Source organism: Theropithecus gelada, chromosome 17 (genome assembly GCF_003255815.1).
Source record: "Theropithecus gelada isolate Dixy chromosome 17, Tgel_1.0, whole genome shotgun sequence".
NCBI classification, from domain to species: domain Eukaryota; kingdom Metazoa; phylum Chordata; class Mammalia; order Primates; family Cercopithecidae; genus Theropithecus; species Theropithecus gelada.
This window is the reverse complement of record NC_037685.1, coordinates 79476250-79499205: the sequence shown is the minus strand read 5'-3', so window position 1 is coordinate 79499205 and position 22956 is coordinate 79476250. Positions and strand designations below refer to the sequence as shown.

Here is a 22956-nt window from a genome sequence, read left to right as displayed (position 1 = left end):
ATATCACTCTGTACCCCATAAATATGTATAATTGTAACGAGTCAATTCAAAATAATAATTTAAAAAATTATCATAACTAACCAGTTTATCACAGGAATGTAAAGATAGTTTAAGGCATAAAAATCTATTAATATAATTTGCCATATTAAAAAATTTTAAATATATGATCATCACAATATATGCCCAATAAAAGCATTTAATAAAATTCAACATTTATTCATGATGTTAAACAAAAAGAATATTTAATTGAGGAACAGAAGGAAACTTTCTTAAACCATCAAGATCATTTATTAAAAACTTACTACAAATGTCACACTTGAAATGAACTTTAAGAAATTGTACTCTTAGTTCTTAGTGATGTAAAGGGAAAATGCAACATTATTGCAAATGTGAATGAATTTTATTCCTCTGACATTTCTCTTCATATCTAAACATTTATTATTTGCTCCCATGATATACACCAAAAATATCTAAATTTCATAGCATAGAGTTCAAAGGTTTCTTGATTAATGCCACATAAAGTAGATAGCATCCCCACTGGTATCAGTTAAGATAGGTTCAGTAATAGTGTGCAGAGACCATAATAACAGTGACTTACAGAAGACAAAAGTATGGTATGGCAACTCTACAGTCATCAGAGACCCAGGCTCTTTTTCAATTGTTGCTCTATCATCTTCAATGTATGGCTTCCATCCTGTGGTCCAAGAAGCTACTTTAGGTCCAGCCATCACATGCACATTCTGGCCAAGCAGACGGAAAAAGTAAAAAAGAATGAATATCCCCTATCTCTAAGGACATTTTCAGCATGTTGTACACATCACCTTATGCTTATATCCCATTGTCCGGAACTTAGCTATATGCCATACCTAGCTGCAAGCGTTGCTGGAAATGTAGTTTTTATTCCAAGTTGCTAGTACCCAGCTAAATTTTGGGGCTTCTATTGCGGGGAAAGAAAAGAACTGCTATTGTGAGAATAATCAATAGTTTATGACACACCATCCTTCTCCCTTTCTTTTCTCCTCCAAATGGGAGAATACTAATTTGATTCCAGAATACTGACTGGGTCATGTTGTCACAGAATCCTTGGGATATCACTTCACCATCTAGAAACCTCTGTGGCATGGATGCCTTCTGCCTGACTATTGCTCATACCCACTGGACTCATTCTGCCCACTTGGCCCAGCAGGCTGCACTCAGCTCACACTACTGGCCCAGATCCCACACCTGCCAAGTGCCAGCCAGGCACAGAGTGATGAGGGGTGTGTGGGTGGGTGAGTGCAGAGCCAGACCCTGCACACAGCCAGGCACACTGGTAGGGCAGGCAGCTCCAGGTACAGGCATAGGTGCCAGCTCCATGCAAGGCTGCAGCTGGACCAAAGTTACTGCACGCAGCTTCCACTGTGGGCACCTGCATCTGGACAAGAGGAATGTGGTGGCACCTGAAAGTTTGGAGATGCCAGAAACTGCAGAACCCCAAAGAGGTTGCCACAGCCTTGGTTCAGGGAGCCCCTAGGTCTGGGACGCCCAAAGGGCCATAGCTCTTCTCTCCTTGTCACCCACAACATGATGAGAGGGTGGCTGGGGCATGTATTTCAGCCTGGTTTGTGTTACAGCTAGCTCTTTTAGTCCTGCCATCTGGCAGGTCCTGAGTTCTTGTCCCACGTGCAGGAAGAATGAGGTACACAAATAAGCGAATGGTGAGCAAGGCAGAAAGGAGCTTCATTGAGCAGCAGAACAGTTCTCAGGAGACCCTAAGTGAGTAACTCCTTTCTGCAGGCAGGTTGACCAGTGAGTGTCCAGCCCTCAGCAGAGAGGAGACCCAGAGTGGATAGCTCCTATCTGCAAGCAGGAAGGTTGTCCCATCATCAGCCTGAGTCTGGCTGAGTCTGGGGTTTTTATGGGCTTCAGAGGGGAGGGAGTGCATGCTGATTCATCTGTGAGTGGCCATGGATGGGCCAGGAAAAAGCGCCATAAATTCTCACCCCATTTGCAGAACCGGCAGCCTGGCCCCCCGGCTTCACGTCATCCCTGGCTTGAAGGTGGGGCTTCACTGGGGACATGTCCCTTTCCACCCAGAAGCCTGACTGCCTCCTGCCACCATCAACCTGCCCTCTATGGCACCCATGGCACCCAAGCTATTTGTGCTCAGGGATGTCTGCAGGCCCCTGCAGAGTTGCCCTCAGCACCCCCTCATCCTCCCTCCAGTGCTCATGTCCGAGCCCAAAGTCTGAAGGGAGCTGAGGTGGCAGGGGGCTGGCATGTCAGTGCTGCTCCAAGCATGTGCACACTTGGTCAGGTTGCAACAATGCTTGGGCTTGGCCTCAACTTTGCTCCAAAATTGGAACAGGCACTAGGAGCAGGGAGAGGCCAAGCAGTGGGAGCAGGCACTTTTAAGCCTGCAGGTGCAGGGGTGCTTCCTGGTTCCCCAAGAGCACAGGGATGTCTGGGTCCTCAGCCACAGCTGGGTGGCTGCCACTGTGCCCAGGAGGGCAGAGGTCTACCCCTCCAACTCAGAAGCCCCCACCTGTTCCCTGCTCCTGTCAACTTCATGGAGCCTGCAGCCCCCACTGCACCTTTCCCACTGCAGCTGGCATCATGACTGCTGCTGCCATTGATGTTTACTCTTGAACACAGCCACTGCATAATAAAAGGTCTCATGCACAGATGCATTGATATAACCCTTCTGGGATGCTCTGCTCCATTTCTTCCCTCCATGAAGCTGAACTGGTAAACTGATCAAGACTTAATCTGAGGGATGATCTAAGCATCTTTATTTCTGGTCTCTTTTTCTTGATTTATAATTGTCTGGTTGTTCTCACAGTAGCAGTTTGCTAGTGACTTGCTTTGGGCATGCATGGGATGTGTATCTCATGCTTCCTTCTACTTTACCCGAAAGTCATGTCATAAGGGTCATGGGCTTGAGACCAGCTAACAAGTAAAATAAAATGGATACAATCATTTTAGTTTTAAAGAAAAAGTACTTGGAATCAAAGTCAAAATCTCAAGGGACTGCTTGGTAATCAAAGATGGTAGCTAAATTGTTTTACATATAGAAGGAACCAAAGAGGCTGGAGGCTGTGAGGTGGAAGGATCAGAAGGAAAACCACCTGTAGTAGGATGGGGCAAGGAGAGACGAGAAATGACAGTGGGGATTTGCAGACTGTATTCTGTGCAAATACCTTGCCAACCTTCTCTTTTTCCTTATCTGTGAAATATTCAGTAAAGTGTACATTGTTCACTAAGGCATTATATGAGTAGATTCTTGATGGAATTCAAAGAAAAGGAGGAGACAGATGACAGTCTGGATTCTACCACTTGCAAGTTCAGAAACTCAAGACAAACTAACTTAAGGAAGAGAAAAGGAAAGTAAGTTGGCTTATAAAACAGGGAAGTCTGGGGATGAATTTATATTTAGGCATAGTAAATAACATTGTTTTCTCTCTCATTTCCCTTCTCTCTCCTGCCGTTCAATCTCTCTCTCTCTCTCTCTCTCTCTCTCTCTTTCTTTCTATCCATGGCTGCTTCTGTTTTCCTCTTTCTGTTGGCCTCACTCTTTTCCTTTCCACTGAAGACAGGGTTCCTCCATGCAACCAGGGAAGGCACCCACTGGTAGCCCCAGATTCACATTCTCCCAGCTCAGCCATCCCAGCAGAAAAGCAATTCACTCACCACATTTGTGAATCAATTCAAAGGAAAGCTGTTCCTGCTGAATCATGTGGCCATTCTTAAACCAATCAGTATATCAAGCATATAATGAACCATGAGTGACCCAGTCTGGATCACATGATTGTCCTGTGGCCAGAAAGTGATTGACATCCTGTCAGTCCATTTGTGGTACTATAACAAAATACCTGAGACTGGGTAATTTTAGAAAGAACAGAAATTCACTTCTTACATCCCTAGAGACTGGCAAATCCAAAATCAGGGTACAAGCATCTGCAATCTGGTAAAGGCCTTCTTGCTGTGTCCTCCTATGGCAGACGATAGAAGGACAAAAGGGCTCAAACTCCTTCCATCGAGCCCTTTTATAATGGCATGAATCCATTCATGAGGGCAGAGCCTATATGACCTAAACACCTCCCAAAAGTCACCATCTTCCAACATTGGGGATTAAGTTTCCAACACATGCATTTGGGAGGACACATTCAGACCATAGCTCAACCCCATCCAGACCATATGGAGTTAGGAAAATGTTCCCCAAGACAAATGGCCTACTGGGACCAAATGTGTTGGGCAGGAAACAAGAACAACAATAACAAGACCAAATAACCCAACAGCTTCCCCAGTCCACTATACTATGTTATGTTTTCTATCTTTAAACTAAGATTAAATCACCACCCCAGAACTGGGCAATCCATATTCTCCTACCACTGTGAAAGTGTTGAATGGACGGTGTGAAGAAATAAAAATGGGCCTAACAAGGACTGAGAATATCATTTTTGAGTCAGAAGAAAATTATGGAAAAAACTGGGTTTGGCTTGGCAGCTTTTGCAGGGATGCCAAGTTCATGACAGAATGAATTCCTAGAAATAAGAGTAAGACGTCAAAGTATGTTCATATTAAATATTGACAGATTTTACCAAACTGCACTACAAAGAAGGGATTTCAGTGTACACTCCCACCAGCAATGCCTGTTTCCCACACCCTCACCAAGACTTTATATTATAGAACTATTTAACCTCTTCCCTCTGAATAGTTTATATGATAGCTTTGTAAGGCAGGGTAGCTTGCAATTAATCGTGAGAGAAAATACACGTTTTTTTTCCCCCTAGATTTCTTAGCTGAGGATGAATTATTTCTTTTGTGTATGTGATAATCTATGCCTATAATGTCTATTTTATTTCCTTTTTAAAAATGAAAGCGTGTTTTAAAATAGAGTTAGTAATGTGCATTTACTCAATATAGAGAACATGTGTGTTTCTTAGACCAATTCCATCAGTGTAGAATGTGATTTCATTTCAGGAGTTTAAGTGAACAGACTGAGACAAATATTAAAAAATATAAAAAATTAAAACGCCTGAGAGATAAAACAGTTTTCATAGGAAAGAGAAAATCTTCTGGAGAAATAAGCTAATTTTAAATTAAACAGACTGCATTCCCAAATTCACGTGGTGTATTTATGAAGCACTGTTGGAGAGAATCTGTGCTTCATGACCTGACACTGCTGAATGGCACAATCCTCCCACGAACACCAGGGCTGGCCTATACCTGTGGTTTTGCCCCCAAAAGGCAAGGGCAAAGGTTATACTCAGCCAGAGTCTTAAATGCCTGGCTAAAAAAGGTTTGAAACAAAAAAGCAAATATGAGTAGGTTTTCATTTATTCTTTTTGCAAAATGCCAAAAGCAGGTATTTATTTATTTATTTGAGATAGGGTTTGTTTTGTCACCCAGGCTGAAGGGCAGTGGGAGGATCATAGCTCACTGCAGCCTTAAACTCTTGGGCTCAGGTGACTCCCTGACCTCCACCTCCCCAGTAGCTAGGACTACAGATGTGCACCACCACACCCAGTTATGACCAGGCCCATTCCAGAAATTATAAGAACACTCCAAGGTGCTAGAGATGGGGGTCTCACTATGTTGCCCAGATGGTCTCGAATTCCTGGCCTCAATGGATTGCCAAAGTGCTGGGATTATAGGCATGAGTCACTGCGCTTAGCCTTAATGTTTTTTTTTCTTTGAGACAGAGTCTTGCTCTGTCGTCCAGGCTGGAGTGCAGTGTTATAATCTCGGCTCACTTCAACCTTCACCTCCCAGGTTCAAGCGATTCTCCTGCCTCAGCCTCCCGAGCAGCTGGGATTACAGGTACACACTACCATGCCCGGCTAATTTTTTTGTATTTTAATAGAGACGCGTTTTCTCCGTGTTGGCCAACCTGGTCTCGAACTCCTGGCCTCAAGCAATCCACCTGCCTCAGCCTCCCAAAGTGCTGGGATTACAAGCATGAGCACCCACACCCAGCCTGGCCTTAATTTTTTAAATAAGAGGTTGTATATGTGTTTTACCGACTGGATTTAAATAGAAAATTTCTATTAAGACTAATTATATATTAAGATAGAATTAGCCATGTAAGCCTTCTGATATTGTAGCAACAAACACAGATGAAATGAAAGGATGCAATTTATACATTCTCATGAAATGGTCACTTGAGTTCCATTGAAATCTGCGTTCATAGCCTAAATGTAGTAAATTGAGATAATATGGATAATCTCAGTCAAAACTCGTTTATCTCATCATTATCTAACTATAGCAGGTCCAACTTATGCCATGTGACTCAGCTCTTCATTTTCTAAAACTTCAAAGTTTTAAATCCATAGGAAGTTTCATCCATTTTAAAAATACACTGTAAAAACATGCTGGATTCAGACAGACCTGGGCTTGGTACTCAGTTCATCTTGAACAAGTTACTCAACCTCTTTAAGTCCCTCTTTTATAAAATGAGGACAGTGACACAGTGCTCATCTCATGGAGTTATTGTGAGGCTTAAAATGGGTCATATGTAAGGGCTTAGAGCAATGCCTACACATAATATGCATGCTCCAATATTGTCATTATCACTATGGTTAATGGCACATGGTACCTAGTACATAGCGCTCAATAAATGTTAGTTCCTTTTCTCCTTAACAGAAGCTCTTGTTGCCATGGTTCTGCATATCAAATCACTTGCCATATACATGTCTTACCACTAATTTATACCCTAAAGCCAAATCAGTTGAGGGTAAAGGAGATACACTGAGACAGGAGTTTGCGGGACAATGCTAAAAACATCAACTTTGTATCTAAAAAATAGTTTTGATCATATTCTGTGAACAGAAGAGAATTATATGACTTAGTGGTGTCAGCTTTCTAGCATTATCTTCAAAACACGATTCTCCATTTCATGGTGGATGCATTCATAGGGATCCATAGGCCTGTATCCTCTGACGAGCCTAGAAAGCATCAGAATAATCCTCTTCAAGTCCCAAACACTGAAAGAAAAAGGGAGGGGACCAGCAGGCTTCCTGAGGATTGTCTCTTTGGGGCAGAAAATCCTCTGAGTTTTTTGGAAGATGTGGGAGACATATCTGATCCATGAGGTGGTTCAAGTGGTCCTAGTGGGGAAGGAAAGGGAACAGGGAACTAGGAAGACTGGTTAAATGAGGGCCTGGACATTCCCATGAATGAAGTAGGTGGCAGTGCTGGGTCATAGGTGACGAGGAAAGACAGACTGCTATGGAAAATGCTGAGATACAGGGGTGTGCTGGGAAAGCATTCTAGGACATTGAAACCCCTAGTGAGCCAAGGAAAAGCTAAATCCTAATCGAAGAGAAGTCCGAAAGAAAGACCTGTCAATCTTGTGGAAAGAGATCAGAAATAGAAGTGGGTTGAGGTGAAAAGTAAATAGAAGAGAGCATGGGGCATAGCCACAGAGCCCGGAACATTGCATTGCGTCTTCCCGGTTTCTCAATAGTGTAGGTCCTGCCTACTTGGCAGCCCTGTTGTAAACTATTGACTGATAATCGCCTCCAAATTTGCCTGTCTTACTCTTCATTTCTCCTTCTACAAATGACTTGAGAAGTCCCCTGGGAATAGAATCAACAGCCGTTTGGGTGGTGATGTTGGGACAGAGTTTCAGTCCCACGGGCCATACCCCAGGCTGCATAGCTCCAGGGGATAGGGTCAGAAATTTTCTATAGACCTCTCTCTCAATTTTAATTTTGGAAATCCTAAAGCTGAGTTTACCTCAAACCCATCACAAGGGTAATTATCTCAAAGTACAAAAAAATTTAAAATGTTCATGTTGTTTCTTATTCCACTGCCATGTATATGAGATCATCAGTTTAGACTATACTACTGAGCTTTAGAAACATTATACCAGGTCTTGCAAAATGAGACGATACATCCGTTTCCAAGGTTTCTCTAGTGACTTGTGTCTGAGGCCTCAAACCCTAGCTAGGAACTAGCATACCAGATAGGAATCTCAGGAGAGAGGATTAAATGGACACTGGTTCTAAATAATACAGACTCAATACCGTTTCTTCTAGGTGGGGCTCTTAAACTTTCTCACTGACCCATGCATTGTGATTATTTCACAGCTGGGATGGCATTCATGAGCCAAAGCTGACGTGAGATTCTGGATTTTGAACAGCTTGGTGGGGAGACAGCCCCAAACTTCCTTCCAGGTTGCAGATTTGCTACAGTATCTCCAGACCCACGTTGACTCAGACTGGAATGGCAAGATCAGGTTTGAGCTTCTGCTGTTCCATAGAAAACTTAGGAAGGACTCAACTGACCTCCAACTAGATTTCAGAACAGTCTGTTCCCTAAAGTGAAATTTGGGTGAAGAGCCAGTTTTGTAGGAAGGCTGAAAATGATCAGGCCCATTCCAGAAGTTACAAGAACACTCCAAGGTGAGGGTGTGAGGAACACCACTCCACTGAAGACCCTAAAAGGAGAACAGAGAGAGGATATCAAGACTCCAGTATGGACCTGGGATTCATGTTTTTGTACTGGGGTCAGGATCACATCTTTATCTGCATGTATGGGGAGGTGATTCCTACTGTCAGTCATCAAGTGAAGAGGTGGATCTGTCCAACCAAAACACAATCTGCAGATGTCTTGGCTTAGTTTTACAAGTTCCATGCTGGCTGCCAGGAGCCAGCTTTTCCTCCTTTAGAGCTCTGACCCAAGGATGGATAGAAAAATCTTGTTTTCAGTTTAACCCTTCTGAAGACTCCAATGATGCTAAGCGAAAACAAGAGAGAAACGACCAAAGAGACTACACAATGTAAGTATTTGCCTAAATCCTGCTTTCTCCTCTCCTCTCCATCTCAAAACCACCACTCAAATTCCTCTGGATTCCTTCAACCATGTCTATTTGTTTCCCTACATCCAACTTGTCCCCCTCATGTCATCCTCCAGAGCATATCTGCTCTCTGTTTAATATTTATCAACACCCTTGAGGAACTGCCTTTCTAGATTCATCTCCAGCCTCGGCTCCGCACGTTTCTTTCTGGCATTTTTGACTTGACTTTATGAGATCCAGAGAGTAAGTTTATAGCTTACGTTGAATTTGTCACAACAGCTTTCATAATGCAGGGCACGCAGCACTGAGCCTATTTCCTTTGTCTACTGTGATAGCCTGGCCTTGACCCCCTGTGCAGGACCAGCCATTTGAAGAGTTACTAACAAAAGAAAGAAGACCTTTTTTCAATTTTATTCTGGAAGCCTAGAGATTTTTTAAAAATATCCTTTTGGTTTTAAGAATATGCAGTGTCTTAGGAGAATTAAATGGATCCAAGAAATTGAAATTTCTTAAAGGTAGGCTAAAGGGAGATTGCTTATCATTTTTACCACTAAGTGAAAAATGTACTAATTTCATTTTTCTAGTGAGTAGAAAATGTCTCTCTATAAAACTCGTATTTTTCTGAAAGTATTTTTTCCGACAAGATGACTGTGTTCCACTGGACTAGAAAGCATTATTAAGTATAACAAACTACACAAAGAAAAAAATCACAAAAATTTTCAGATCAGGAAATGCTTAAATGTTTCCAAAAATATTTGTCAGTAAATGTTATTCTAGAATTAAAACATTTCCTGTTGATGATCATGCCATGGAAAAAATCATGTAATGCCAGTTATGAGATCTTACATATTTGGGGAAAAAAACCATTATAAGTAACATGAGATAAATAGGAATCATACTTTTTTAAAAAGATTATTATTCATGTAAAAATTTAAACCTTAAACAATTATAAAAGTACAAGAGAGAAATAAATTAGTCAATATTTCAACTCTCAGAAATGATCACTCAGTATTTAAGTATTTCCAAGCAGGTCTCAGTGTGAATAGACACACTCATGTTCAATTTTACATATAAAGTTTTTATGACTTGTATTTCTATCAGCAACACATCCTAGACAGCTTTCCCTGTCAAAAACTCTGCAGTATTAGTGTTCACAATTGTGCATTTGTGTCACATGTATCCATTGGGATGTTCCAATCAGCAGCACCTCTCCAAACAAGTCCTCATGTGACAACATAAAAAAAGCAGGAAGGGAAGGAGGGGGCAGCTGGGTAGGTAGGTGGGCGTGTGTTTTCAGAAGCTTCCTAGTGGACTTCCTTGTATGAAATTGAAGCATGATATTTACCTGACCCCTTCGTGGGACTTGCAAAGGGGCTGTCTTGTTTACTCAGTCCACAAGCTCTCAACCCCTTGAGGGAGGCAGCATGCGAGCAAACGGGGCAGGAACTGGAGTGCACGGGTGCTGGAACTAGCCGGCTGCTTCTGTGCCAGCAGGAGTGAACTCCACTCACCTGGATTTGCTGCACTCCACTCCTCATGGGAGGGAGCACATAGGTGAGCAGGAGCCAGGGCGAGTGCTTTTTGGTGCTGGCCGGAGTGAACTCTGTGCAGGCCCTGTGGCAGCATCTGGGGGACTGGTGGGGGTGCCTGCAACCCCGGAAACCCCAGAGGCAGTGCTACAGTGCCCTTTAGCTTTGCCTGTTATACACAGACAACTTGAGTGTTAACAGTTCAGTGGGCCCTCTGCCTTTTCATATGAGGCGACTGCCTTCTGCCAGTGAGGGCAAAGGGCAAGTGTGACAGATTTTTTGTATCATCACTCATGGCTCCCGAGCTCTAGTCCAGCATCCAGGAGAAATTAGGTCTCATGAATTAATTGAAGGATGGTAAATGCATGGATTTTACTGACAATGAAAGTGATCATCACCAAGAGAGGGAGCTGAAAAGGTGACAAGACATGAAGGTAATCTTCCCCTGAAGTCTGGCAGTCTCCAGTCAGATTCTTCTCCAAAGTTACACCATCAAGCTGTCCTTCTGAAGTCAGGCCACTTCTCTCTGATGTCCAGTCATAGTCCCTGACATTCAGCTGCTTCTCCTCTCTCTGCCAGCTGAGCCTAGTTATAGGCACAGGATGGGGGGCAGGGTGGGGCCATAGATGCTTTGGAAAAGGCAACATTCGAGCAGGGGAACAGTGGTGTAAGTTCTAACTTTGGGCTGCAGTCTCAGGCTTTTCAGCTTGAGATGGGGCTTCACCAGGGACCTGCCCTTCTTTGCCTAGAATTTCTCTGTCCCCGTCCCTATCAAAATGTCTATGGCTAGGACCAGTCACATGGCCACCCCAGACACTGTGAAGTGAGAATGAATTGATATGACTGTCTCAGACAAGCCAGACTTACTCCTCTGTGATTGTCACAAAAAGCAGAGTCCTGTGGGCAATAAAATAAGCTTAAATTCATGAATTCACAACCAAACCAACAAACAAACTCAATTAGTGGCCATTGCAGACTGCTAATGTCCAACCCATTATTATAAAATTATTATAAAAACTGACAAATTAGGAGACAGAATCAAATGCTTATCATGCTTTTCCTATGTCATTAGGAAATCAAATCACTGAGGAAGGAGGTTTCCCTTTATAAAAGCATGTCAGCTAATAAATGAAGATGAAAGTGATAGGGTTAGGACCATTTCCAATATCTGCTGAGTTAATGGATCTAGGTATTGAGCACTAACAACTACCAATATCACAGAAAGAAACAACCCAACATTATATGCCTCCTGGTGGAAGGACACAATACCATCTAGGAATTCATCTTGCCAAAAAAATAGAACCTGAATCTAACCAAGACTCTAGATCCAATCACAGCAATTTGAGGGAACTATGAAGGGTACATTCAAGGAAATCAGATTTTGGAAAACTCAGTGATTGGCACAATTGTAGGCTACAGTTTGTTTACACCTCTACTTGTTTTTTTTTTTTCTTTTTTTAAATTTATTTTTTATTATTATACTTTAAGTTTTGGGGTACATGTGCACAACGTGCAGGTTTGTTACATAGGTATATATGTGCCATGTTGGTTTGCTGCACCCGTCAACTTGTCATTTACATTAGGTAGTTCTCCTAATGTTAGCCCTCCCCCAGTCCCCCAATCCCCAAAAGGCCCCAGTGTGTGATGTTCCCCTCCCTGTGTCTATGTGTTCTTATTGTTCAACTTCCACTTATGAGTGAGAACATGAGGTGTTTGGTTTTCTTTTCTTGTGTTACTTTGCTGAGAATGATGGTTTCCAGTTTCATCCATGTCCCTGCAAAGGACACGAGCTCATCCTTTTTTATGGCTGCATAGTATTCCGTATACACCTCTACTTGTTATAATTCATGATGTACAGAAAAACCTTTAGGCCAAACTTAAAATATGTAAGAAGGCAGCTTTAAGCTAAACTTGATTTAACAATTATAAATGTTTCTTATCAGAGTTAAGGTATGTGTTAATGTTAATTCTGGCTAGCTTTTCCTGAATTCCAAAAGGGAGGAGGGTATAAGGAGGCATGTCTGACTCCTCCTTCCCATCATGGCCTGAACTAGGTTTTCAGGTTAACTTGGAGTGCACTTGGCCAACAGTAGGGGTCCATTCAGATGGTTGAGGGGCTTAGAATTTTATTTTTGATTTATAACCATTAAGCACGAACCTAGCTTTCAGCATATGTAGCCACTTACTAAAGATTTCTTTGATCAAAAATGACTACAGACTATTAATCAAACATTTTTCTCATCATCAGTTAAAACATTTCTATTCCTTTGGCCTATTATTATGGAGGAATATATTAATCAATTTCTTAACACTGAATCATATTTACATCACTGAAAGGAACCCAATCTTGGTAATCGTACAATATATTTTTAAAATTATTGCTAGTTTCTATTTGTTACATTTTATTTAGTATATTTTTCCTACTCAATATGCAAAAAATGTGCAATCTTTATCATGCTTTGGTATTAGTTGGCTTTGCAAAAATCTTAAAATATTAAGGAAACACTAAGTCTAATCCTCCATTTTTAAAGGTAAAGATTTTTGAGGCCCCGAGAATATTAAGTGATTTACTTAGTTCACATTATTTTTTATTCTTTTTTTATTCCCTGCAAGTGTTGCACATCTACTTTTATTTATTTATTTATTTATTTATTTATTTATTTATTTATTTATTTTTGAGTTGTGGGGTTTCGAAAACTCTGTCACTCTGGCTGGAATACAGTGGCACAATCAAGGCTCTGCGGCCCTGAACTCCTGGGCTCAAGTGATCCTCCCACCTCAGCCTCTCTAGTGGCTGAGACTACAGACATGAGACCACATCCCATTAAGTTCTTTTCTCTCTCTCTCTCTGTGTGTGTGTGTAGAGACAGGATCTTAGTGTGTTGCCCAGGCTGGTCTTGAACTCCTGGCCTCAAATCATCCTCCTGTCTCAGCCCCACAAAGTGCTGGGATTACAAGTGTGAGCCACCACACCTGGCCCTTTTCTACTCTTTATATCTAGTCTTGCTAATTTCAACTCCTAAAATTTTCTCAAATCCATGTTCTCCTCTCTCTTTAAGCCCATGCCACTGTCACATTGAGTTCAAGGAGAGCTGGTTTCCTGCCAGGGTTGATGTAATAGTGTCTTCAAGCGGTTTCCGTGGCTCCCAGATCACCCTTCTCCCCATTGGCATGACGGTGAGCCATCATGTTGTCCTCCTGCTTAAAATCCTTTGTTAGCTCCTATGATACATCTTGCTATTACATTGACAAGGCCTTCTATTATTTGGCCCATTTACCTTTACCTCTAATTTGGAAAGAGGCCACATGGTCCAGTGGAAAAGCTCCAGATGGGAATCGAAGATGGATTTGAGTCCTAGTTCCACCTCTTACTACTTATGTGACCTTAGGCAAGTTACCTAATCTAAGTCTTCACTATCTCACCTGTAGGATGGGGCAAAAATGACTTAAGTTGCCAATAATTGTAATGTTGACAAAAAGAGTCAAACTCTGTAAAATATTTGAAGGGATTTATTCTGATCCAAATATGAGTGACAGATTGCTCATGACGCAGCCCTCAGAAGATTGTGAGAATATGTGCCCAAGGTGGTCAGGATACAGGATACAGCTAGGTTTTATGCATTTTAGGGAGAAATAAAACATCAATCAATACATGTAAGGGGAGGCCGGGCGCGGTGGCTCAAGCCTGTAATCCCAGCACTTTGGGAGGCCGAGGCGGGTGGATCACGAGGTCAGGAGATCGAGACCATCCTGGCTAACATGGTGAAACCCCGTCTCTACTAAAAATACAAAAAACTAGCCGGGCGTGGTGGCGGGCGCCTGTAGTCCCAGCTACTCGGAGGCTGAGGCAGGAGAATGGCGTGAACCTGAGAGGCGGAGCTTGTAGTGAGCCGAGATCGCGCCACTGCACTCCAGCCTAGGTGACACAGCGCGAGACTCTGTCTCAAAAAAAAAAAAAAAAAAAAAAATACATGTAAGGGGTATATTGGTTTCGTCCAGAAAGATGGGACAACTGGAAGGAGTGGCTTCCATGTTATAGGTAGATTCAAAGTTTTTCTAATTGGCAATAGGTTGAAAGAGTTAAATTGTTGTCTAAAGCCCTAGAATCAATAGACAGGAATGTCTGGGTTAAGATAAGGGGTTGTGGAGACCAGGGTTTCCATTATGCAAATAGAACTAATAGAAGGGGATGTCTGGGTTAAGATGAGGGGTTGTAGAGACCAAGGTTCTCATTATGCAGATGAAGTCTCCAGGTAGCAGGCATCAGAGAGAATAGATTATAAAAGTTTCTTATCAGAGGTAATTATCTCCTGAAACAAGAAAAAGGAGAGAGAAGGAAGGGGATTCTCTTTAGAATATTGATTTTCCATTTGCAGGACTACTTCAAGATATGGCAAAGAAAATATATTTAGGGTTAAAATATTTTGATTTCCTTCCTTATCTATCATGTGATATTATGCCAGAGTCAGGTTGGAAAGTAGGTCACGTTATGTAGCACTAAATAAAACCCGTCTGATGAGACTATGGTTTGGAGGGCATGACTCCCAAGTCCCCAACATGGTGAAACCTGATCTCCACTAAAAATACAAACATTAGCTGGGTATGGTGGTGCGCCTGTAGTCCCAGCTACTTGGGAGGCTGAGGCAGGAGAAGCACTGGAACCTGAAAGGCAGATATTGCAGTGAGCTGAGATCATGAAACTACACTCAAGCCTGGGCAGCAGAAGGAGACTCTACCTCCAAAAAAAAAAAAAAAAAAAAAAAAGCTATTTTAAACTATTAATTTTTTAAAATTTATTTTTTAATTAACAAAATTCTATATATTTATGGTATATAACATGATCTTTTGATATATGGATACATTATGGAATGGCTGAATCAAGCTAAGTAATAAATGCATTACCTCATATACTTATCATTGTGTGTGTCTGCTCAGCACATTTAACATCTACTTTCTTGGCAATTTGTAAATATACAAAACATTGTTATTAACTACAATCACCCTATTGTACTGTAGGTATCTTGAACTTATTCTTCCTACCTAACTGAAATTTTTTATTCTTTGACCAATATCTCCCTGATCCTCCCCAGTCCCAGTGCCTAATAACCACCATTGTGCTGTCAACTTCTATGAGTTCAACATTTTAAGGTTCCATATGTGAATGAGCTCATGTGGCATTTTACTTAATGAACTCCATGTTCATCCATGTTGTCACAAATGACAGAATTGTCTTTTTTTTTTTTTTTTAAGGTTGATTGATTTTTGACAAGGCTGTGAACACAATGGGGAAAGAACAGTCTCTTCAAAAAAAAATGGTGTAGGGAAAATTGGATATCCCTATGCAGGAGAATGAAATGAAACCTTTTTCTCACACCAAATACAAAAATCAACTAAAAATGAATTAAAGGCTTAAAACTTAAGGACTGAAACTATAAAACTACTATAACATAGGGGAAACTCCATGACATTGTTCTGGGCAATGATTTTTTTGAAGATGACCCCAAAGCACAGGCAACTAAAGCAAAAATAGACAAACAGAATTACATCAAACTATAAATCTTCTGTACAGCAAAGAAAACAATCAACAGAGTGAAGACAAAAGCTAGCACGTTGGAGAAAATATTTGCAAACCATACATTTGTTAGGGCATTAATATCCAAAATATGTAAGGAATTCAAACAATTCAATAGCAAGAAAACAACCCAATTTAAAAATGGGCAGAGCATCTGAATAAACATTTCTCAAAGAAGAGATACAAATGGCCAAGTAGATGAAAAAAAGTTCAGCATCATTAATCATCAGGGAAATGCAAATTAAAGCCACGACGAGATACCATTCCACACCTGTAAAAATGGCTATTATAAAAAAGATGAAAAATAACAAGTGTTGGCAATGATGTGGAGAAAAGGGAACCTTTGTTGATGGGAATGTAAATTAGTACAGTCATTACGAAAACCAGTGCAGAAGTCCTCAAAAAATTAAAAATAGGACTATTTTTAGCAGTCTCACTACTGAGTATATGTCCAACGAAAATGAAATCTGTACGTTAAAGAGCTATCTGTGCTCCCATGTTCACTGCAGCATTATTCACAATTGTCAAGATACAGAATCATCCCTAGTGTCCATTCATGAATGAATGGTTAATCTCCTCCCATTGCCCTATTCCCTCCATATAGCCTTTGTTTCAGCCTTACTGAGCAATTTATAATTCTCAAACACATCACATTTCTTATTCTACTTAGAATACTTCCCTTCCCTAACACTTCCATCCCTGACCTTTGTTCTCTTAGCTAACTTATATACACACTGACTCAGCCTCCCGAGTGGCTGGGATTACAGGCACCCACCACCATGCCTGGCTAATTTTTGTATTTTTAGCAGAGATGGGGCTTCACCATGTTGGCCAGGCTGATCAAGAACTCCAGACCTCAAGTGATCCACCCATCTCTGCCTCCCAAAGTGTTGGGATTACAGGCATGAGCTACTGCACCCAGCCCACACTGAAAACTTAATGCTAAAGTTATCTGTTTTGGAAAGCCTTCTTTGATCACCTCTTGGTATTTTGTCATTCTTTCAGTATTGCCACAGTAAGTGTATATGTGCCTATTATCATCTTTATCACTTTTGTATTCTAATGCCAATTCTAATACCATGCTGAGATGCACAATGCTATACAGCATGGCAATAGCATGTATCAGTAAAGGTGCAGTGTGACTGATATCTCTACAAAACGCAGAGCTGGGCAGTGCACCAATTTAATGAAGTCTCAAGGAATTTAAGTTCTAGAAAACTAAGGAATTTAAGTTCTAGAAAACTAAGGTGCTACCCAAGGTCATTTACCTAATCAATGGCACATACGGCACCAAAGTGCAGGCTGCTTGCAGTCATTCATTCATGCATTCAATCTGTAACAAGCAGACTGATGTAGAAATTTACTGGTGCTAAATTTTTGTTCTAGAGACTCAAAGAGGAAAGAAAGAACATTTTCCTCTTCCCTGAAACATAACTAGACTTTCTGAATTTTCAAGAAAAAGTCAAAAGATGGCCCCATCCAACTTTTCTTGTGATTAGGGCCTTGGTGCCTGTATACCTGAAAAGAAAAAAGCAAGATGAATTCCTCTGATTTTGGATAACTAAAGAAGGCTTAAAGATACCCTAAAGCAGAAGTAACTGGAGGGGTTAAAAAGGGAAGAAAGGGAAGACTTTTATTGCAGCTGGGTCCCCATTGTGGGCTGGAAAAGGACAAGGGCTCCCAGTTTCACGAAAGTAATGTCATGAACTTGTTAGGACATAAGAAGTGGCAGGACATGGAGGGTTGGGTGGAGAAGGAACGGCCCCAGGCTGAATACAAAAAAACATGTCTTGAAATAAAATTGCTAAGGGAATGAGAAGATAGAGAAGTCCAAGAACCAAACTCTAGGCATGCCAATGGCTGGAGAAGTGGAGGATGAACCAATGAAGCTGCTAGTGAGGTGGACGAACCAAGAGACAGGGGCCACCTGAAGGCCACGGCAAGAAGGTGAATGCTTCAAGATGGCGGCTGTAAGCAACTGTTTCTAATGCTGCTGATAGTTCAAGTGAGATGATGGAAAAGTAACCACTGATTTAGCAATTCTGACGTCATTGGTGACTTTGCCAAGAGGAGTTTCAACGGAGGGGTAGGGGCAAAAGCCTGGCTGAAATAGATTTAAGAATGAATAGGAGGGCCAGGCATGGTAGCTCACATCTATAATCTCAGCACTTTGGGAGGCTGAGGCGGACAGATCACCTGAGGTCAGGAGCTCAAGACTGGCCTGGCCAACATGGTGAAACATCATCTCTATTAAGAATACACAAATCAGCTGGGCATGGTGGCACACACCTGTCGTCCCAACTACTTTGGAGGCTTAGGCATGAGAATCACTTGAACCCGGGAGGCAGGGGTTGCAGTGAGCTGAGACTGAGCCACTTCACTCCAGCCTGGGCAACAGAGCAAGATTCTATCTCCAAAAAAAAAAAAAACAAAAGAAAGAAAAAGAAAAATTGGAGGAGGGGATGAGGATACAGTGAGCATAAATGACTCTTTTAAGACATTTTGGAAGAGACCAGAGAATACGTTGGAAGAAACATGTAATCAAGGAACTTTTTAAAAGATAGGCAAATGTTGCACAATATGAATATGCTTATGGGAAAGATCCAGCATAGAGATAAAAATTAATAATGTAGGATTGAGAGCTGACAACTACCCGAGTGAAAAAGTTGAGACTATAAGGAAGACAGGATCTAATACAAAGGTGGAAGAGTTGAACTTAAATAAGAGCATGCACAGCTCATTCCCAGTAACGGAAGGGAATACAGAGTGCACAGGTCCAGATGTAGGTAAACTTGGGAGATGTGGTGATGGGAACTTTAACTCCTGAAATACTAACCTGTACTCTCTCAGAGTACAATTTTTTAGTCTACTGAATTCAGCAATACAGTGAAGTTTAGTAGACCAAATTATCCAAAAATTTTGAAGGAAACTTATATGTGATTGAGACATTTTTACCTCTTACTCTAAACTTTGACCGCCCTGGAAAAAACTGTTGGACCCACATAAAATTGAAATCTTTAGTGAAACACATTCTTTTATAGGTATATTTAAAAGTTTTAACTTCTGAGATAATATCACAGTTTTCAAAACACTAAGACATGATTTTATCGTTAGCTAATTGTCAGGCTTCACCTGAAGCACAGTGTAAGGCCTGCATGAACTTCAGCTGTCCATAATGTGGAAAAGACCAAGTGTGCAAGGCAAACAGATCTTGCCATGGCTGCTGATGATAGAAACTTAATCTCTTGGGGCCTGAGTTGCTTTATCTGTAAAGTAAGGATCATCCTTGCTTTATAAGATTATTGTGAGCTCCAAATAAGATAAAGCTCCCGGCACACAATAGGTGCTTAAAAAAAAAAAAAAAGCCAGCTATCATCACTGAAGTGAGCTTTTTCTGAGAGCAAACATGTTTAACTCATAAATTTCTTTCATTGATAAGATGTAACCAATGGGAAACTTGGGGCAGGCACACGATGCCTCTCTGTACTATCTCTGCAACGTCCTGTGAATGTACACTTACTTTTTCTTCTATTTAGAGCTCTAGGAGAAATACCTGTATACCATCTTGCGCGCCTCCTTGTGAGGCTCAGTGGGCTATGCTCAGAGAGTGGAGATAAATGTCTGCCGTCTGTAGCAGAAAGGCAGTTACACATTTCAGAATGATGTTTTTCCGAAGAAATGGCAAAAGCCAGACGAAACAGACTGACACGGTCACTGTGGTTTGGAATCTCAGTTTTTCTATCTGGCTTTACTACTTTTGGCTCTACACTGGAGAGGAACCAGTGTCCTCATGAAACAGCCAGTATATGAGCAAGCAGCTTACTTCATAGGAGTAGCTAATAACATTTAACTGTTGAGCATTTTACCAAAACCCACTCACGTCAGTTTAAGTGTAGTGCAGTGGAAGAAATTATTGCACATTGCAAAGTTGTGTTGCATTTTCCTTAAATCTACAAAGGCCAACAGAAGTGCAGTGTGATATAATAAATTACTGCAAAATATTATAATAATAAGGAGAGACGGTAGCTGTTACTGAAGCCCTTGGCCCCAAGGTAACTGAGGTCACCCCCACCGAACCCCCCAGCACACATCCCTCATTATTTCAGCATTTGTACTATAGGGGGTTACAGGACTTCCGCCCCAAAGCAATGGGGTGAAAACGTCGGAGCTCCCAGATGGAGGGGCCACCACTAGAAGAAAAGCTGGGGCAGGCTGGAGGAGAGGGGCTGTGGAAAAGGTTGCTCTCAGCATCACACACGCCTCATTCTTCTAGAACGGGTATCCACAAATTCCCAAGATTTGCGAGAACATAACCCTTGAGAAGGTGGGGGTGACCCACGGAGGAATTCCCTGGAAAAGCTGAGACGGCCCCAGCTGGAGATGCGGCGTCCACTCCCGGGGGTCAACTACGAGGGGAGGGGGCGTCTGCGAGAAAGGGGAGGGGCGGCGGTGGGCAGCCCAGGGAGGAGAGGAGGGGCGAGGCGCCGTCGCCAGCCCCCTCCCCTCGTCTGCGCTCCCTTCCTTTCCCTGTCGGTCGGGCACCCGAGCGCACCCCGCCGAGGCCGGGCCGTTTCAGGGGGAGGCGCCAACTCGTCGCGGCGCAGGGCCCCTGACCGTGCAGTAACCGCTACCCAGGAGGCGGAGCGGACGAGGCTCCGGCCTGCGCGGAGGTAAGAGGGTGGAGGAGTGGTGTGGGAGGCCGAGGGGGATCGCGGCCGTGACGTGGGATGCTGTCAGGTACCCCTGGGGCAGGCCATCCCTCCCCGCCCTGCGGCCCGACCTCCCCGCCAGAAAACGCTGAGGGGCCCAGGGGAGTAGAGCCACTACCGTGCCACAGGCCTAGGCGTCGCCGCGCATGCGTAAACCTGCTGGCGGGAGCTGGAGGCTAGGTTCTGGAGCTACACCCCAGCCCAGGCCGCGGGCAGAGATTGCCCTGCGCATGCGCAATTCCGCTGGCGTGGGTCCGGCGCGCAGCTTTGGGACTACATCCTGCCGAAGCGCCGGCCCAGGCTGCGCTGCGCATGCGCGAGTCCTCTGGTAGGGGTCCCGTTTGGCGTCATTCCAGGGTGATCACCTGCCGAGAGGCCGCTCTCAACTTAGGCTCCCGCGTCCGGTGCGACTGGGGCGGGGGAGGGGGCCGTCACGGGTCCCGGGGGAGCGTCCTGCCTGGAGTTTCGCCTACATAACCAACTCGCAGCACTGCATAGGTTGCTGATGTTTTCATTTCTGTCGCCTCGACCCCTAGGCTCCAGTCCCATAAATCTAGTACCACAGGTCCCGGGCCCCAGACCAGCTCGTTAACTCAGTGGCAGTATATGCTTTCGACATTTGGTCCTGATGTCCAGGAATAGCGCGGAAAGTTTGACTTTGTTAGGCGAAGCTGTTTTGGAACTGTGGAGGGAGGGGAAGAAATCGCCGAGCGTCTTAAGCCGCAACATGACTGATCTGCTCAGCCCTGGAAATAGGTTTTCAGACATTGAAAACTTTCCAAGCGCTCTGTCTTGGCGGAGAAAGAACTGAGTTGGAAGGCGAATTTAGAATGAACTTTTTGCTTTTGTTCTTTGCAAAAATGACATAAAATGTTGCAACAGTTCGAGGCCAGGACTAAAACAAAATGCATTTCGTGGAGCTACTTTGTACCGCGCTTGGCAACTTACCTTGTTAGAGCTGAATAAAAGTGGTTGAGTTCACAAACAGTGCTCTGGATCATTGCTCTTTCCCCCACACTCGAAAGTGACAGTCACTGTTTAACGTTTATTTAGCCTCCTGGCTTTGCACCTTCCTAGTATTGTGTTCCTGCTGGGCTTTATACCTTCCTAGACGGGGGTCCTAGTTAAGTCAGTTTCGTGACTGCTGAGGCTACTGTGAAGAGTTTCTAACAATGTCATTACTGTGTGCCTTGTAATCTTATATGATGTGGTGATACAGATTTGGGGGCTGGAAGAGCCATTTAGGCTCAGAGAATGAATACTCTGGCTGAAATGTAATCTCTTTATTTCCTGCTAGACAGCACATGCATGTTATTAAGCAGCAGGTAAAAGCAACAAGAATGATAGGTTCTTGCATGCCCCACTTCCACCACTCAGGCCTTATTGTTCTTGCTGGGCTCGCCAAGCAGACCCTCACCCCAGGGCTTCTGCATTTGATATTTCCAGTATGTTCAATGCTCACTTTCCCTCTCCTCCCAAGCCTGCATGGCACAGAACTTCGTTTAAGTCTTGAAACAATTGTCATCATTTCAGAGAGGTGACTACCTCACCTAAAATGGCTGGCCCTCCAAACTCTTGTACTGCTAGTTTGGCTTTGTAGCACTTAATCACCGTCTGATATTATGTATTTGTAAGGGTATGATCAATCTACCTCCACCGTAATTGAAGCTCAGAAGGTATTTGTTGATTGTGGAAGTAAAATGGGAAACTAACTTACTCCAGAGATATTTTTGTACTGAACTCAACATAGATTCATTCACTTACTCAACAAAAGTTTATTTTCTGTCAGGTCCTGTCCTTGGTGCTTGGGATATATCAGTGAACAAAACAGACAAAGATTCCTTCCCTCTGGAGCTTACATTCTAGCAAAGAATGATAAAAACCATATTTGCTTATTCGGTTAAAAAATTACAAACGCTATGAAAAAGGAGAACAGAGAAAGGGAATTGGGAGTGCAGGTATGGGTTGCAATTTTAAACATCATGGGTATGGTGAGTCTGAAGGATAAACCAAAGGTGGTGTTTAACATGGAGAACTGGGTTTTGGAGATAAATGTTCTTCTGGGAGAAAACGTTCTTTATCACGCTCTACAGTGCCTTTTATGGGAACCCACAGCATGACCCTTGTGATAAACGTCACCATTTTTTATAGTATATAGGTGAAAAAACATTTTTTTCCCAAATAAGAGTTCAAATTATTCAGGAGTTTACAGTTTAACTTAGCACATCAAATGAAGACACTGGACTTTTACAAGGAAGAGACTAGCCAGACAACTATGTAAATTGTGCTGAGAAAAACTGTATGTTGTCTCCACTGTTTTTTGCGATTGCTTCCAAATGTCCCTCTGACTGTGGATGACTGGTG

General features: G+C 42.7%; 1 protein-coding gene across 9 annotated transcripts in view; it reads left to right on the top strand.

The window, feature by feature from the left end:
- Positions 1-20085: 20085 nt before the first annotated feature.
- RCBTB2 (RCC1 and BTB domain containing protein 2) overlaps positions 20086-22956 on the top strand; it is a 44427-nt gene continuing 41556 nt past the window's right edge. For 5 of the 9 annotated variants that reach the window (XM_025364480.1, XM_025364477.1, XM_025364479.1 and 2 more), the window contains exon 1: positions 20325-20553. The gene's annotated coding sequence lies outside the window, so the exon portion shown is untranslated. Of the gene's footprint in view, positions 20554-22956 lie in introns of all 9 variants that reach the window. The other 4 variants (XM_025364484.1, XM_025364483.1, XM_025364475.1 and 1 more) reach the window with 1 other exon arrangement.